Here is a 17,013-nt window from a genome sequence, read left to right as displayed (position 1 = left end):
TTGAAGAGCAACATCAGGAGACACTCCTTCTGCGTGTGGTTCACACTTTGCCAGAAGAGAGAACTCATCTCATGTCAAGGAGATCATCCCCAACAACATTTAAGAAGGCAGGGCACAGAAGTAGCTGGGGTCTAACAGCCTATAGGCCTTGTCAGCATTTATTATCCATAAAGGAGACGTAATAATATAAGAGGTTGCATTGTGCAAACCACCTCTATTTTCTTGATTATAGCCTTTGTTAAAATACCTGGTTATAGTGACGGGCAATGGAAGTTGAGCGAGGACTCTGAAAAGACTGTTCAACCTTCTTATATTTTGTGGAAACAAAATTTAAAGGAAAATGATAAGACATAGAAGGCTATAATTTATATTGAGCTTACCAACTCTAACTGAACTGCAATTGCTTAAGAAGCACATTACCCATACTCTCGTAAGTCATAGTATAATCCCAGAATGTGAACTTTACACCACTGCAAAATTTAACTATGTCATGTGCCAAAGAGACAATCACTCCACCGACTAAATGCTCAGGACTGCAGTTTTTACTTGACTGCATAGTTAGAGAAAATACACACAAGACTTGTGTGATAAAAAAGCCTATTAATGGGAAATTGTCAGCAACTGTACTTTACCTGGGAACTGGCCTTGAGCTTTCTATTGTATGCATGAGCTCAACTTTCACCTTTTAGCTGTTCTCCCTATAACTGACAGGACAATGCTTTCAAGATCCTATGACCTAGTAATGTCAACGAAGTGAAACAAGCAGCTGATCTAAAACAAAATAGTTTCATGGCTGGCAAAAAATCTAAACAGGATAAACCTGAGCAGAAACATTCTCCAGCTGACCTCAAAGAAGGGCTTTTTTTGAAAAAACAAAACAAAACAAACAACAACCAAACAACAAACCAAAACACAAAACAAAATAGTGATTTCTGTGGTTGTTTTACATTTAAAATAACGTTTGCACCATGTGGCCAGCAGTGGCTTTAAAATCACAGCCTTATTCCTGGCACAAACTCCTCAGCATCAGAACAGGATCTTGCTGGGTCACGCAGCACTGCTCCCCATCAGCTGAGCGGACCTGATCTGGCATTACACCTGTGCTTACAGAGTCATAGAATCATAGAATGGTTAGAGTTGGAAGGGACCTTCAAGTTCAGTCAAACTGTTTAAACAAATAAAGTCATGTTCACACTGGATTAGTGCTGGTTTTGCCACGCGACTGCTGCATTTCTGGTCTGAGGAGGAGGATTGCCCATGCTTCAGCCCTTAGCTAAACCTCACATGAGCTTTCCTTCAGACATGAGGAACTCGATGAAGTACCCTGCTCACATGGCACAGCTGAAGCTGAAAGACTATGTTTGCCCACAGGCTTATGCTTTGGCAAAACACAAACATAAGGGATAAGATCATCAGCTATTGTGGACAAGCTGTTGAGGATCTCCTCCTGTCTCCACAGAGAGCTAGGAGCCAGGCAGTCCCTTGTGGCTGCTTCAGTTGCTTAACCCAGCACTGCTGCATCAATTAATTTCCTTTCACAGATGCTGAAACCACAAGATTTGCTTAAAAAGTCTAATCAGCACCATACTAGTGATAGGAAAATGGTGATTATGGTGGGGTGATGGGAGTTTTTTTTTTGTCAGAATGGGTGCCTCAGAGTAAGGGAGACACTTCTGCTCTCCAAAACCAAAAAAGTCCTGAATGTAACTGGGGGTTGTTTATTTCCTTGTCCTGAGCAGCTTGAAAGCCACAAACAGAATCTGAAAAAGCCTAGTCAGACCAAATATTATAGGATACAATATTCTCAAAGCACTTCTGATCTACAGTAGTTATGCCAGTGGCTAATGGTACATTAGCTAAGTGCATTCAAGGAGATGTGTACTACTCATCTAAGTGGTTTGAAAGCAGGAAAAATATTTTGCAGCACTGGATGTGCCAAGTACAGAGTAACACAACAGAGCTGGGACCCCCCCAGGAACCACAGGCCTTCTTTCAGTGGGAACAAGTAAAAAGGCTGTCATTCAATGCCGGGAACTCTTGGATTTTGAGGGGTTGGTTTGTTTGTTTACAGTTTGGCAAAAATATTTCTTGAGGGAACACAACTGGCCCTGTCACGGTTTGGGAATGAAAAGAAACTCTCTTTACTATAAAATGGCTCAAAAATTTTTGAACTTAGTACTGTTAATGCTTGGAAACATTTAAGCAACCTTTTAATATGACTATGAGCTGTTTCAAAGAAGCAACAATTCTGTTTAGAAGCGAGATGGGTGAAGCATTTTTGAGATAAAAAACATTGCAAGTCTGGAAGATTGCTATCAAGTAATTTAGGTAGCGACTGACATTGCCAGCAATCTTATTTTTCTGACACTTTCTTCATTACTCCACTGCACCACAGCACACCACTCCACTGCAAACTCACTTTTGTAGCCAGAGTCCAGCGTAGGGCAACAAAGATGACTGAGGGACTGGAGCATCTCCCTTATGAGGAAAGGCTGAGGGAGCTGGGACTCTTTAGCCTGGAGAAGAGAAGGCTGAGGGGAGACCTTATTATGGCATACAAGTATCTAAAGGGGGGGTTTAAGGAGGATGGAGCCAGACTCTTTTCAGTGGTTCCCAGTAACAAGACGAGGAGTAACAGGCACAAGCTGGAACATAGGAAGTTCTGATCAAATACAAGAAAAAACTTCTTTATGGTGATGGTGACAGAGCACTGGAACAGGCTGCCCCGGGAGGTTGTGGGGTCCCCTTCTCTGGAGACTTTCAAGACAATTTTGATTCGTTTATTCTCTTTTTTTTGAGGATGATGTAATTTTTGTTGCCTAATATTCACATTCTTGTTTCTTTCTCACAAAAAATGCACTAAAGAAAGATGCTTAAGAAAAAAAAGGATTTCATTTGTCACATTTTTTTTCAAGTATAAAACATACACTCTACACAGGCATATACAAAAGCAATAAATAGTTAACATCTTCTTGAACCAACTCTACTGAACATGAATATTTTAGCATTCCACTGCACAGTTACGCAGAGAAATAAACATTGTTTTTTGAAAACTGAACAATACTTCCAAGATCCCTTTGAAATCTTTCCTTATTTATTCATCTCAGTGAAGTAGTCAGATTTTTCACACAAACTCAGCACACAACAGCCAAGGCCCAAAAACGTATTTCTCTTCTATGGTGGTTTGTTAGAACTAACAAATCTTTCTCTGTTCAGTCCTCTATTCAGCAGGAGAAATAAGCTTGCATGACCAATGTGTTGATTCTTTCTGTGATTTGTTCACAACTTGAAGCAGAGAAAATAATAATGGTACACAAATCACCTGTAGGAAATTCCTTCTCGTTTATTCAGACTAATGAATGGACCACACAGATACGAGCTTCTCCCACTCCAATAACAACTGAACCAAGAACAAAAAACTTACTGGGCTAATGCAAAGCGATTTTAGTGAATGGAGTAACTTTTAGAAATGAGAAGAATTCCAAACTAGTAGAAAGTAAATTGGTTAGGAAAGGTTCAACAAGATGTCTGCAAGAAAAAGTAGATAAAGAAGAAGCAGTAGTTTGTAAAAGCTGTGGGAAAGTAATTAAGATATTTGTGTTGATAGCTTCAATGCCTAGATGCCTACAAATAATCTAAATCGGCAGTCTGCTTTAAAGAAATTGTACTAGAAGAGACTTGCTTGTATCTTGTTGTATTTATCTTGCTTTCTTGCTCTGTCATTGCCAATCTTTCGGTTTGATTTTATTTTATTTTATTGATAGAACTGGGAAGTGTAACTTTAGAGCACAATCACAAACACTAATATAGATGAAGTTATTAAATAATTTTCTCCCCACTTTTTTTTTTTTCCCCCGTGTTAAACCCCGTGCAGGTATATTTCCTCTTAATTTAAATTCACTCAACACTGTTTTCCTGTCTGAACAGCAAAGTCTAAAGAAACAGAAAACCACAGGCAATATAACAACACTAATCTTCAAGTACAAAACTCTTATCACATTTAGTTTCCATTAAGTTGACCTGAAATCATAGTTTGATAACAGCAAGAGAAATATTAAATCTGTAGACATTTAGAATTTCATTACCCATAAAACTGTTCAGTGTATTTACCATCTGCCAAAAAGGCAAACACCCATAAAAGCCTTTTGGTCAAAGACAGCTACAAGCTTTGAAAAATTACTTCTGTTTTGGTGGCAAAAAGTGCATTCATTCAACATTTCTCTCCCCCTTTCCCAGGAAAGGGATCATTTTTTGTAGAAGCATACACACAAACCTCCAGCCTTTTGCATAAGCTGTTTTTCCTGGGGGACAATGCCTCCACATCTCAATTGAATGGTTTCATCCAGGCTGATTTTGAATAGATTCAAACCCTACTGGCCACTGATGCTGGCAAGCCTCAGCTCTAAGATGTCCCAGAGAGATGAAGAACACAGAGTGCCATTGTGCTGTGGTTCTTAACCCTCTGACGCATTCTGAACTTGTGTCCTGAGACTAGGATCGGGCAAGCTGTCTGGGCTGCAGGTCTTGAGCACAGCCTCTAAGAAGAAGAACTGAAGAGGAGAGTTTTTAAGTTTGGCAGGTATTTTCCCACTGAAAGGTTTGTAACAATCTCTCAGGACACAGGTAATCAGTACTTTGCCTACCATACTCTGTTCTTCTCTTGCTACAGCTTGCTTATGCACAGGCTTTCCAGCATGTTTTCACTCACAGTATCAACAGGAAAGAAGAAGGTATCAAAACCAAAATTACCAGTGGTGTCCCCCAGGTGTCAATACTTGGACCAGTATTGTTTAACATATTCATCAACAACCTGGACGAGGGGACAGAGTGTATGCTCAGTAAGTTTGCTGATGATACCAAACTGGGTGGGGTGGCTGACACCCCAGAGGGCCGTGCTGCCATCCAGTGTGACATAGACAGGCTGGAGAGCTGGGCAGAGAAGAACCTAATGAGGTTCAACAAAGACAAGTGTAGGGTCCTGCACCTGGGGAGAAAGAATGCCAGGCACCAATCTAGGTTAGGGGTGGACCTGCTGGAAAGCAGCTCTGAAGAAAAGGATCTGGGGGTCTTGGTAGACAGTAAATTATCCACGAGCAAGCAGTGTGCCCTTGTTGCCAAAAAGGCCAATGGAATCCTGGGCTGCACAGGGAAGAGTGTGGCCAGCAGGTCAAGGGAGGTCATTCTCCCCCTCTGCTCTGCACTGGTGAGGCCACAACTGGAATACTGTGTCCAGCTCTGGGCTCCCCAGTTCAAGAGAGACAGGGAACTACTGGAGAGAGTCCAGCATAGGGCAACAAAGATGACTGAGGGATGGGAGCATCTCCCTTATGAGGAAAGGCTGAGAGAGCTGGGACTCTTAAGCCTGGAGAAGAGAAGGCTGAGGGGAGACCTTATTAAAGTTTACAAGTATCTAAAGGGGGGGTTTAAGGAGGATGGGGCCAGACTCTTTTCAGTGGTTCCCAGTAACAAGACGAGGAGTAACAGGCACAAGCTGGAACATAGGAAGTTCTGATCAAATACGAGAAAAAACTTCTTTACAGTGAGGGTGACAGAGCACTGGAACAGGCTGCCCAGGGAGGTTGTGGGGTCCCCTTCTCTGGAGACTTTCAAGACCTGCCTGGATGCAGTCCTGAGTGATGTGCTCTAGGCAATCCTGTTTTTGCCGGGGAGTTGGACTAGGTGATCTCTAGAGGTGCCTTCCAACTCTGAAATTCCGTGATTCTGTGATTCCGTGAAAACGGCAAACTACTGCTCTTCTTCAGAACAACCTGTCTCCTGAGCTCCTAAAAGTATCCTCAGTTACCCATCCTCCTTCTTGATGTTCCCTTTTAATTCTTCTTACTTTTGTTATTCCCTCTGTTTCTTCTCTCCTTCTCCCATCACTTTCTTTCTTCCTCCCATCACTTGCTTCCTTCCCCTAGTGCTTGTTATGTTCAACAGAAGATGACCCTGGAGATTAGACTTCTTTTTAAAACTCACAGGCCCATTAAATTATATGAAACCAGAGCCATTCTTTCCGTACAGTTTTCACTGTACTGGCAACAGAGTCATCCAGGTCAAGAGAACTGGAAAAAATACCATCACCTTCCACTAAAAATTCATCAAGTTTCTACCTGATGAATCTGATCAGGGTTGTAATGTACCTGATGAAATCTGACAACCCTGTGCAGGTAAAAGAAGTCTCTCCTCTCCACCCATTCAATAACAGGGGAATTAACACTTTGCAGATAGCTCATTGCATCCATCAGCCTTCCCAAAACATTTCTTGCTCTTACTCCTCATTCACTGAAAGGATAGCCATATATAACTTGCTATTTGCTGTCTCAATTCTCCTGTCGTTTTTGACATCATAGGTGAGAGGCCTGAGCATTCCCTTTACTCCCTGTCCCAATATATGCAATAACATCTTTCCCTTGCTACTTCTTCCTGCTCAAGACTAAAATCAGAAGTCCACATTATTTCTTATGACAATGTTATGCATTGCCTGCTGTGTTTTTTTTTTAAGGGGCTGTTATTTTTTTATTAATATTATTGCTTTAAATCAGCATCAGAGCTACAAATGAATTAAACGAAAGGCCAAGTGTTCAGACATCTCAGTATCCTGCAGCCTCTCACTGCTATCAATGACTAACAATTTTTTTTGTAACTCCTCCCATGTCTTTTATGTACTTTCATTTTTGTCAGACACTTAATTTTTGTAAACATAATTCAAGTCCACTCTGCACATTTTAGTGGGCCATTGGATTAACTAGGAACAAAAGGCAGGGAGTCTTAATACCTATTCTCAATACAGGTGCTCTCTTTTGGGTATCTCTCTGCATTTCAAAGTTTCCACTTGCAAAACAAGGATGATAACAACACCCTGAACTGCTGAGAGGTGCTGAGAACTATTTACTGGAGACTCTGTTAAGGTGGATCCATTAAAAACTGTCAGGAGAGTTTCGTTTTTCTTTTCCCATCTGCCAAACTTTATAGGACCTTTTTCTTAATCAAGAGAAATTTGAATGTTCATTTACCCTACTAGAATTAATAGTAAGAAGTTCCAATTGAAGCACTATGTATAATCTGAACAAGAATGGAAAGAAATGGTGGAAGTGAGCCCAAGTTCTAACACAAAAAAACCATACAAGGCATTAAAAACATCATGAATCGAGGGATAAGCCCTTCCCCATCTTTTAGAGACTACAATGAAACAGTCATGACTGGCCAGGGCAAAATACTAGACTTTTTGGACTCAGGTAGTGATCCAAGAAAACTACACTGACACTCTCTTGAGTCAAGTAAAGCGTTTTCCTGGCCTTGATATTTTTTTGTTTATCAAATCCCTTCTACACTCTATGTGCTTTATTAGAGCTAGAAAATTTACTTTATTATGTAAAAAACTTTAAGTGGCATTTTTCTTCTAAATTAATCCCAGCTCAGCAAGGACAGGTAAGCTAAATGCTGGCAAATATCAAAAGCATTGATAATAACAAGCAGTGTCAGACCCGGGAGGGGAGCAGGACTGGCCTTGCAGTAAGATACCTTTGTCTACTGTTTTTCAAGTGAAAGGTAAATTTTACATCTCTATTCTATATATAATGGAATTTCGCTTTGGCAGCTGATAGCTGGCAATATGCTGTACTAAACTGAGCTAGATTAGATACTTCTGGATTAGATAGGGCTGGGTACCCATTCTGTCTCCAGACACATTGAGAATTAACGACCACAGCAGGTCAGTGTCCGAACTTCCTATGGTGGCAGTGAGGCCAAGAATAAGTTCCAAGCAAATCATTTTTAGAAAACTCTATTCCATGTTTTGATATTTTTTTATCTTCTTCCTCTCTGGTAATGTAATTTAGGATTAGTTTGAGGTCCACTAGGGCCTACTGGCAATGATGACCACCAAGAAAAAGGGCATTTAGTAGGTGGAAGTTGTCTTGCTTCATGTATATGTTTAAAAGGTACATATATCTACTTTTGATCTAGACACCTTTGTTGTCAGTGAAGAAAAATGTGCACTTTTAGCCTTTCATTCCGCTGACCTAATTCAAATGTCTAGTTTCTGTTGAGTTCAAATTATGTGCTGTTAAATTATGTCCCGTACAAAGTCTCGATGACCGTCTCATACACACAAAACTCCACCTTGTCAAATGAACCCAATTCTTTGTCCCTTAAGGGACAAATTAAGATCCACAGTACCTTCTGACAATGTGTCTTTCTCTAGCGTCCTTATTACATGGTGGGAGAGAGAAGATGGAGAGGGGGAAGTTTGGGAAGAAAGCCCCAATTACAGCAAAGACGTCTTCCGTGTTTTCTTGTATACTTGCTTGGCCTTTCCCCAGTGAGTCTAATCTCACAGGACAATTACTACTCAAGACCCATACCAAGAGTTTTGCACCTGTTAACTGCCCAGGAAGGCTGACTCCATGGCTGGCATGAATGTAGTCCCTGTGAATGTAGAGAAAGAGCCATAATTATCCATGTCTCTGTGATCTCCACGGAACAGTGCCACAACATAGAAGTGGAACCATCTAAAGAAAACTTCTTCCTGTAGGAGCAGAACAACGCTGTTCAAAAGTAGCCAACTAAGCCATACATTAATAATTATTATACTGTTTTCCAGATTTATCCTTCTAATACTAAGACCACAACAAAGCAGTTGACAATGTCCCCATCTCTTCTGAAAACATGTCTGTCTTTACATATTGAAGCAATAATGACAGGAGAAGAATGTTTGCTTTATTTCAGTTTGATGTTTCTTTTACTCCACTAGTAAAATTCTTAAGCAGCACAGAAGCCACTACTACACTTAATTATAGACTGGCCAGGCTCCTTGAGACCTTCCTAGGAAAGCCTCATGGCGAGTACAAACTACTGTTCCTCACCATTGTCACTGAAAGATTTACAAAATGAACATTTTATACATGCATCAATTACTAACCAGCTCTTGCTCTTGGAGCCTCGAACCAAACTTACCATCTCCAAAAAATAGTAACGCTCCTACTGGCATTGTTTATCAGTTAAATCTAAACCTTGCTTCTCACAACTGAGAGAGGAAGATTATTTACTTCAAGTATCTCATTTTATTCCTTTCACCACCTGCCCAGTCACTTAGATTCATACTTTTGCATGAAGTTGTTCCAGTTTGCTTCACTGTGAAGCCACCTGGCAGTAGAACCATGCCACCAAGACCAACTTTTCCAAAATGCTGACATTGAGTTAAATACCTAACAGTTTCTAGAAAATTTTCCCTCACTGCCTATTGCAGTTTTTGTAGCCAGCTACAGAATTTGACACACAGTCTGATCTGCTGGAAAACTTCAGATCAAGCCAACAAAAAGAGGTGTTGTTTTATTGGTAAGGCTCAGCTCCGCAATACTGGGAAAATGAAGTCTTCATCCACTTCATTTCTGCAGGAGTTATTTGTTTCTTTTGAATTTCCTAAGCAATTTTTGAGCAATCTTCTGCCCCTCTGATCCAAAGCAATGATCAGTGGTGTTTCTAAGCAAGAAACACCCCTAAGGCCAGCTACATACATCTCTAGATTACTTGAAGATACCAAATTGACCATCAACTATTACTGACACCACCTGAGATTTTGTTTTGGAGCACATAGTGCCTCATTTCCATGCAGTCATATGTTTGCACTCCAGCATATACAGAAAGCTTGATGTCCTGCTATAAAGAATCACAAGACTCTTTTTTGCCTCTGCTTGTAGTACTGAAATTAGGGAAACCAGACTGAACTATTCCAGATGAGGAAATAGTCTGGTATACGTCAAAACCCCCACACACTACTAAGAAAGAGATCTCCTATGCTTTTAGTGAGAACATCTTCTTCTGATTAGAATATATAGAAAAGATGAACAAATGGCTGTCTGTTTCTAATACCAGAATTTATTTTTCTTCACATTGTTTTTGCCATATTAAGAATGGCTAATGCTCACGACCATCTGGCTTTTGTAAGCTTTCAATAGGTTTAGTCATGTAAAACCAGAACTGAATCTGTTTCAGCTTTGTACCTAAATATGAGGTTTCAGGGTAAGTCAAATATGGGTTCAGCTGTACTGACAACCTTGTGGGCAACCCCATTTTTCTTGTTACATTGTTCTTCTAAACCAATGTTTTTTGTACCATCTTCCTGATGTAGATTTAGATTGTGATATCAAGCTCTAAACTCTGAACCGGTTCACATCCAAGAGTTTCCGTGGTGGGTTTTCATAATTTGTCCTTTTTGTGGCAAAAAATTTCATATGTCAGATGGAGTAGGTGCTAAGGACACACCAAATGTGAAAAAGCTAAACCAGGGTCACTAACTATCACAGTTTAATTGCAGGCCTAGCAATATTTATAGGTTTTCTGAATGCTCTAAAAGTCTCTCAGACAACCTGTCAGCTTGCTTTCTTTGTCAGGCTTCGAATGCACACTTCTAGCCTTCCTGAAAATAGGAATCCTAAGTTCTAAACACAAAAGACATGTAAGAATATGACATGACACCCAAAGATCCTTCATAGCCTAAACATGACGCTTTTCATCCAACGTCATAATTTCAAAAGTGTCACTGTTGTTGGATCAAAAATATATAGAATAAAATCATACGGTTGTAGGGAAACAGCCTGACATAAGTTTTTCATTGGATTCCTTTGAAACTGCTTTTATTCACACTGAAAAGAATCAGATTTTGGGGAAATAAGAGTGAATCAACAAGGATAATTTTCAGAGCATTTTGACAACTTTTCACTAAAGCTGAAGTCCTAATTTCGGAATGCTTTTTATACATCACTTTCAACTGGCTCATTTCTTCAGCGTTCTGGCTTTGACATTTATTTCTTAAGCCAAATTATTTTTCTGTTTTGAAATAATTGAAACTCTAGGGAATTCCTTAGCACTGCATATGCATAAGGAAGTTACAAGATGACAGTATACTTATGTTCTTTAAGCCATCAATTACAGTCTTCCTCAAATACTGTTCTTACAGCTGTGACAGGAATGTAGATAGGACAGTATATGATACACTTGATGCAGCCTTCCATTCTGCATTTAGTCTCAAGTGAGTTTCTCCACTAATCTGTTATTAATCTGCCATCCCTGGAGGTATTTAAAAGACGGATAGACGTGGTGCTTGGGGACATGGCTTAGTGGTGGTTTTGGCGGTGTTAGGTTGATGGTTGGACTCAAAGATCTTAAAGGTCCCTTCCAACCTAGATGATACTATGAATCAGTGACTCTATGTATATCTCATGTCTCCATCTGGAGATAGACTATTTGGCCATGAGTCACAGCACACCTCAGTCTAAGGGAGAATTAGACTTCTTCCTCTGGACACTGCCACTTTACTGACAGTGTTAGCCACAAGCGGATGTTTCAGAAATATGTATAAGGAAATAAGGGAATGCATGCTTCCTCTGCCTATATACACACTGTGGGGTAGCCAGCTCCAAAGGAAAATGACAAAATAGCAAAATTAGACTGAGAACTGGATTTTACTTTACTGGTGTCACAATATGCCTCAGGGTCCTCCACAGAGGATCTTCAACCCTTGAGAGTTGTAAATATTAGTAATGAAAGAGTAGTATGTGGTGTAAGATGGTGAACATCTGACTACACCCTAAATTCATTAAAAATTTGGTGCTTTCTATACATTCTGCATATAGCAATTTCCATTTCCCTGCCTTTCATATTCTGTTTTTCCTGTCATAATGAGCTTCCATCACTGTCGTTAGAGAGGGCTGAGGCATGGCATAATTAAACCACCCCTGATCTTTGTCCCATCCTCACAGCACAGCCACTCCACTTCTCACAGTTATTATATTTTATTTGAAAGAAGAGCATTTTCCAGTTTAATTTCTTCATGGGGGCTAATTCAGCTGACTTGGGACAAGTCTTCCTGTAGCCCAAAGCCTTCTGATGTAAAGTTGTGTTCTTTCAAAGATAGGTGCAGCTCCATTATAGAGCTCACAAATGTGTTATTTTCACTGGCACAGCATTTTGGGCTAAAGATAACTCATTATCTCCAATTTCACAGCTCTCCCATTCCAAACATGCATAGAGGGCACATGGACACAATGATCCATGGCAAGCTTTAGAGATGCGTTGCACAGTGGCTCCTCAAGTACTCTACTGCAACCAACACAATGCATCTAACATTCAGAGCGCCTTATATTTGGCATTTTGTGACACATAGCATAGATGCAGAGTGATGTGGGACTTGTAAAACATGTCTGTGCTGAGAATGATCTGTGCTATGGTATTGGCCTTTAACAGGGAGGTGAGACATGACATTGGAGCATTTCAAGTATGTGAAAACAAAAATTTATTTCAAACTCCCACTGGAGGCCACCTCCTTTTGACCCAATTGAAACTGGTCTTTTTGGTAGGGAGGGAAAGTTTCCAATGCAATTTTGGAGTTTTTAGTACTCAGAATTGCTTGAAGAAACTACTGTGCATCAAGCAAGCTGACCAATTGGACCTGTTAATCTCAAAGGAACTTTGTGCCCTTAATAGCCCCCTTTTCCTGAGAAAATGTTTCCATGGTGCTGGGGGAAACAGTAGCTCCTGCTTTTCCTCAACCTGTTCCTCCTAGATGGTAGAAGACTCCTTACTCTTTGCAGCTTTTCATTGGGAGCAACCAGACCCTTCCTAATTTTCTGTTTTTCCCCCAAATGATGACTTGTGAAGCACACAGCAGCAGACATGCTCTATTTTGTCTGTGGCAGGTTCTCCATGGGTAGCCATAAAAGACCACCTTCATTTCAGCACGGCAGGCTGAAAGGGCCTGGCTTGCATTGTATGCAAGAAAGCCAATGGACCTGGCCTCCTAATGGGTTTGGTTGTGTGCCAGTCACATGTTTAAAGGCACAGCACCTTCAGTGCATCAGTGCAAGCTCAGTTTAGAGCTCTGAACTCTTTAGGTAGCTAACCCAAGGATGCATGGCAGGACAAGGGAGAACTGTGGACAAACTGGCTGTGGAGTCTGCCATAGAAGTGATCCACCTAGCTTATGCATAGAAAGAAGCAGTGTATTTTGTTGTTAACGTACTCGGAAGAAATTCAGCCTGTGATTCAGTTGCTTCCATAGCAACTTCTAGCAGAACTCATGGCTTTGCATCCTAGGACTCGTTAGGGGAAGAAAGGACAGGAGGGAGTGTTATACAGAGACCAGCTTTACTACAAAACCCCAAAAGAAGTTTTGGGGCTTTGAGACTGGGAGAGAGACAAGGACCTGCATCAAATTCAGTTAGATGATGCACTCCAAATTGTCCCCTTAGTGCCAATTACCACACAAAAAAGCTAAGATAGTTTTAAGGTTGAGAGTAACTTAAGGGTAAAAACCCCATATTACGGAGACATTATATATTTCCTAAACCCTGTCATTACAGAGTCAAGAAATCATCATTGATAATTTCACTTAATTACAAACTAATTTCCACACATATAGCTTCCACAAACATTTTCAATTAATGTTTATAGTGTGAAAACTTTGAAGAGGTTTTGTTATTCCCTGACTAAGAACCTTCAGGACAAAAAAAAAATACTAGCACAGATACTAAATTTCGTAAAAGAGGTAACTGAAAATTAATTTTCAGTCCTAAACTTTCTTGTAAATTCTTTTAAAGTTCATTCTGCCCTGAGAAGATAAGTGCTGTAAATTTAGGAGGAATAGTGTTTTTCCATTGTATTCTGAAAGGTGAATGTCAGTTTTAAATGCAGAATAAAACTCAGACTGTCTTCAAGGGAGGAAAGCAAGTGATATCTCTTAATGGGGAAAAAGAGAAGTCTGTATGCTTTAAGTTGTAGCTTAGTGTTTGAGATGTGGGTTTGAATCTTTGCCCTTTCTCCCCACCATCAGCCTATTTTGGTCTTAGGCAAATTACTCAGCCTGTTTCTTCCCAATTGTACAAAGAAGAATTATCACAGCCTAGCCGCCTGTAAGTAGTATGAAAATAAAACAATTTCGAGAATGCAAGGTGCCCAGACTCAAAGTTGCAACGGTCATAGAAGCTTGAGAACAAAGACTCCTATTAGAGGCAGGAAGCAATAGCATTTGATAGCACCTATATCTGCTTCTTGCAGAGCTTTATTTTGTTTGGTTGGTTGGTTTTTTAAGATCTCTACTACTATGTGGCAGAGTTCTGTGGCTTTAGGCAGGGCAGACACTTTCATTCTAGGACAAAGAAGGTGACTCCCTGGCCCACACCATGATGAATGAGTCTATCAGAGCCTATGGCTATCCATGGTCACATTTCCAGCTCCTAAAATTTGGCCTTAACCTTCCTATTGGAATACTTTCACATATACCACAGCAGAGCACCCGGACAGATATTAGCTGAAAAATCAAGAGAGTTCAAGGAACCTACTGTAGGAAACTGTATCTTCATCATAACATATGAAAAAGATTTTATTTAATCACACAATACAGTGCTACAGAATAGTGCATTATGTGTATTGACATGACAATGGTGTGTATGATGACTGTGCCTGCGTAGAATGCAAATTAAAAAACAGTCAATGAAGACTAAACATGACATTATATGACTGTGTCCAGTTCTGGGCTCCCCGGTTCAAGAAGGACAGGGAACTGCTGGAGAGGGTGCAGCAAAGGGCTACCAAGATGATTAGGGGACTAGAACACCTCTCTTATGAAGAAAGGCTGGGGGATTTGGGTCTTTTTAGTCTGGAAAAAACACGACTGAGAGGGGTTCTTATCAGCGCTTATAAATACTTAAAGGGTGGGTGTCAGGAGGATGGGGCCAGCCTCTTTTCAGTGGTGCCCAGCAACAGGACAAGAGGTAACAGGCACAAACTTGACCATAGGAAGCTCCACCTAAATGTGAGGAGGAACTTCTTTACTTTGAGGGTGGCAGAGCACTGGAACAGGCTGCCCAGAGAGGTGGTGGAGTCTCCGTCTCTGGAGACATTTAAAACCCGCCTGGACGTGTTCCTGTGCAACCTGCTCTAGGTGACCCTGCTCTGGCAGGGGGGTTGGACTAGATGATCTCCAGAGGTCCCTTCCAACCCCTGCCATTCTGTGATTCTGTGATTCTGTGATCAAGAACAGTAGCAGGGGAAAGAGCTATTAGAGCAGAAGTTCTACCTCACCTATTCAGGCTCCGTGGCTAAGTTTCAGGAATGGTTCAGACATCTGCAGATGGGAAATACACTCAAGTGCCAGACCCCTCTTCTATTACTTTCACCAATAAAAGTATATTTACAAAAGATAATGGAATATGATAATTCCATTCTTGGTTGATTACATTTATTGATTAGAGGGCTTCCATGGTATTCCTTCCCACATTTTGCACCTGAAAATCCCTGACTCCTCTCTGCCTCATGTCTGTGGTATTTTGTAAATTTCCAGCTTTAGCTAAACTAAGAATTAGTTACCTTGATTTAGGCACACAGCCTGTAACAATTACTTATATGATATTCATTGTTATCCTGTTCTATCCCTATGGCTACCATAAACCATTAGTTTACATTAAATAATGTAAATAGATTCACTGTCAGAGTAAGGATTTAATTATAGGTCTACATAGATTAATTTCTAGCAGTTACAATGGTTTCCCCACTGAAATTATTCATTTCAGCATTCATCTAAAGTGATTTCTTTGGGGAAAGAAGATAAGAAGAGATGTGCGTGTACTAACACTTTCCTTGGCATGAAGTCATACTGTCAGTTTCATACTGCCTATAGGCTAGCAAAATAAATTAAAGGACTTCCTATAGGAAAACTGCAAGATGCATGCAGCCTGTCTCTTTCATTGGACGTTCATATTTGAATGTACAATCCTTTATAACAACCTGAAGAAGTCCTGCATCATGAAAAATGTTGTTGTTATCTTCATGTTAAACAAAGCTCCTCTGCATTCAGCGTCATGTTAACAGATCTGATGACAGGTGGCACTTCCTGAGCAATCTGGGAAGCTAAAAATTTGGTGGCCTGCATCTTTATGATTCAGAGCATTTTCTGCAACATTATGTGCAAGCAGGAAATAATTTGTTGCCTTATATGTCTAATTCTCATGGCTTGGATTTTTTTGTTTTTAAACAGCAGTGGGTAGTGGTCTATGTGGCCTTTGTGTGTACATCTCAAACTTAAGATTTTAAGGGAACTTTGGTGACTTCATTCCTCCATTTTAAAAGACAGAGGCCAAGGTAAAGAAATATAATATAAATTTCCATGTTCAGTATGGGAAAACACAGGAGTAGCTGCAATAGTTCGGATCAAAGGTCAGTCCAACACAGTGTGGTGTCTTTAAGATAAGCATAGAATGATCCTTCCTCACTCATGCAATCTCAGCTCCTGAAAACCAGCTACTATTACCATCCTGAGAGAAAGCCTCAGATCATTGTGCTCATGGGCACTGTATGCATACTACAACACTCCGAAGCAATTTATTCTTGAGCTCTTTAAGGAGTTCTACAGATTAAATATATTATGTTGTGCAGAAAAAGTTGTTCCCTTTCCTTCATCTTAAACTTACTGTAGCCATTTCTTAGAAGACTCTTAGCTCTTCCTTTTTTAGAAAGAATTAACAAATTCTCCCCATCCTCTTTCTTCACATCATCCATCATGTGTACTACATTACCTCTTCCAACAGGAAAATTAACAGCAAAGGTCCATATAGAAATGTTATTGCTTATCATAGTCATGTCATATCACACAAACAGATGGGACCAGAATGTTCAGATTACTCACTAGAAAAAGTTGTAATGAATTTTAGAAGCAGCTGGCAAAATTAGGTGAAGGTGGGATGAACTGGCAGAGCAGTTTGATGAAGTTCTGTTGAAGGGAGAACAAACTAGAAGGAATATACACAGTGAGGGCATACTGCTCAAAGCAGCCTAGGTATTTTCACACTATGTCCCAAGGCTGTGAAAAATAAACATTACAGAAAATTACTCTGAAACTATACAAATGCATTGAGATAATATCAAGAATATACTCCCTCAATAAGCAAGACTGGCAAGTTGGAAAAAAAAAAAGACGAGAAGGTGGAAGTACTCAACAACATTTTTGCCTCAGTTTCC

This window comes from Larus michahellis, chromosome 5 (assembly GCF_964199755.1).
Source record: "Larus michahellis chromosome 5, bLarMic1.1, whole genome shotgun sequence".
Lineage (NCBI taxonomy): Eukaryota > Metazoa > Chordata > Aves > Charadriiformes > Laridae > Larus > Larus michahellis.
Note: the sequence above shows the minus strand (reverse complement) of the source record.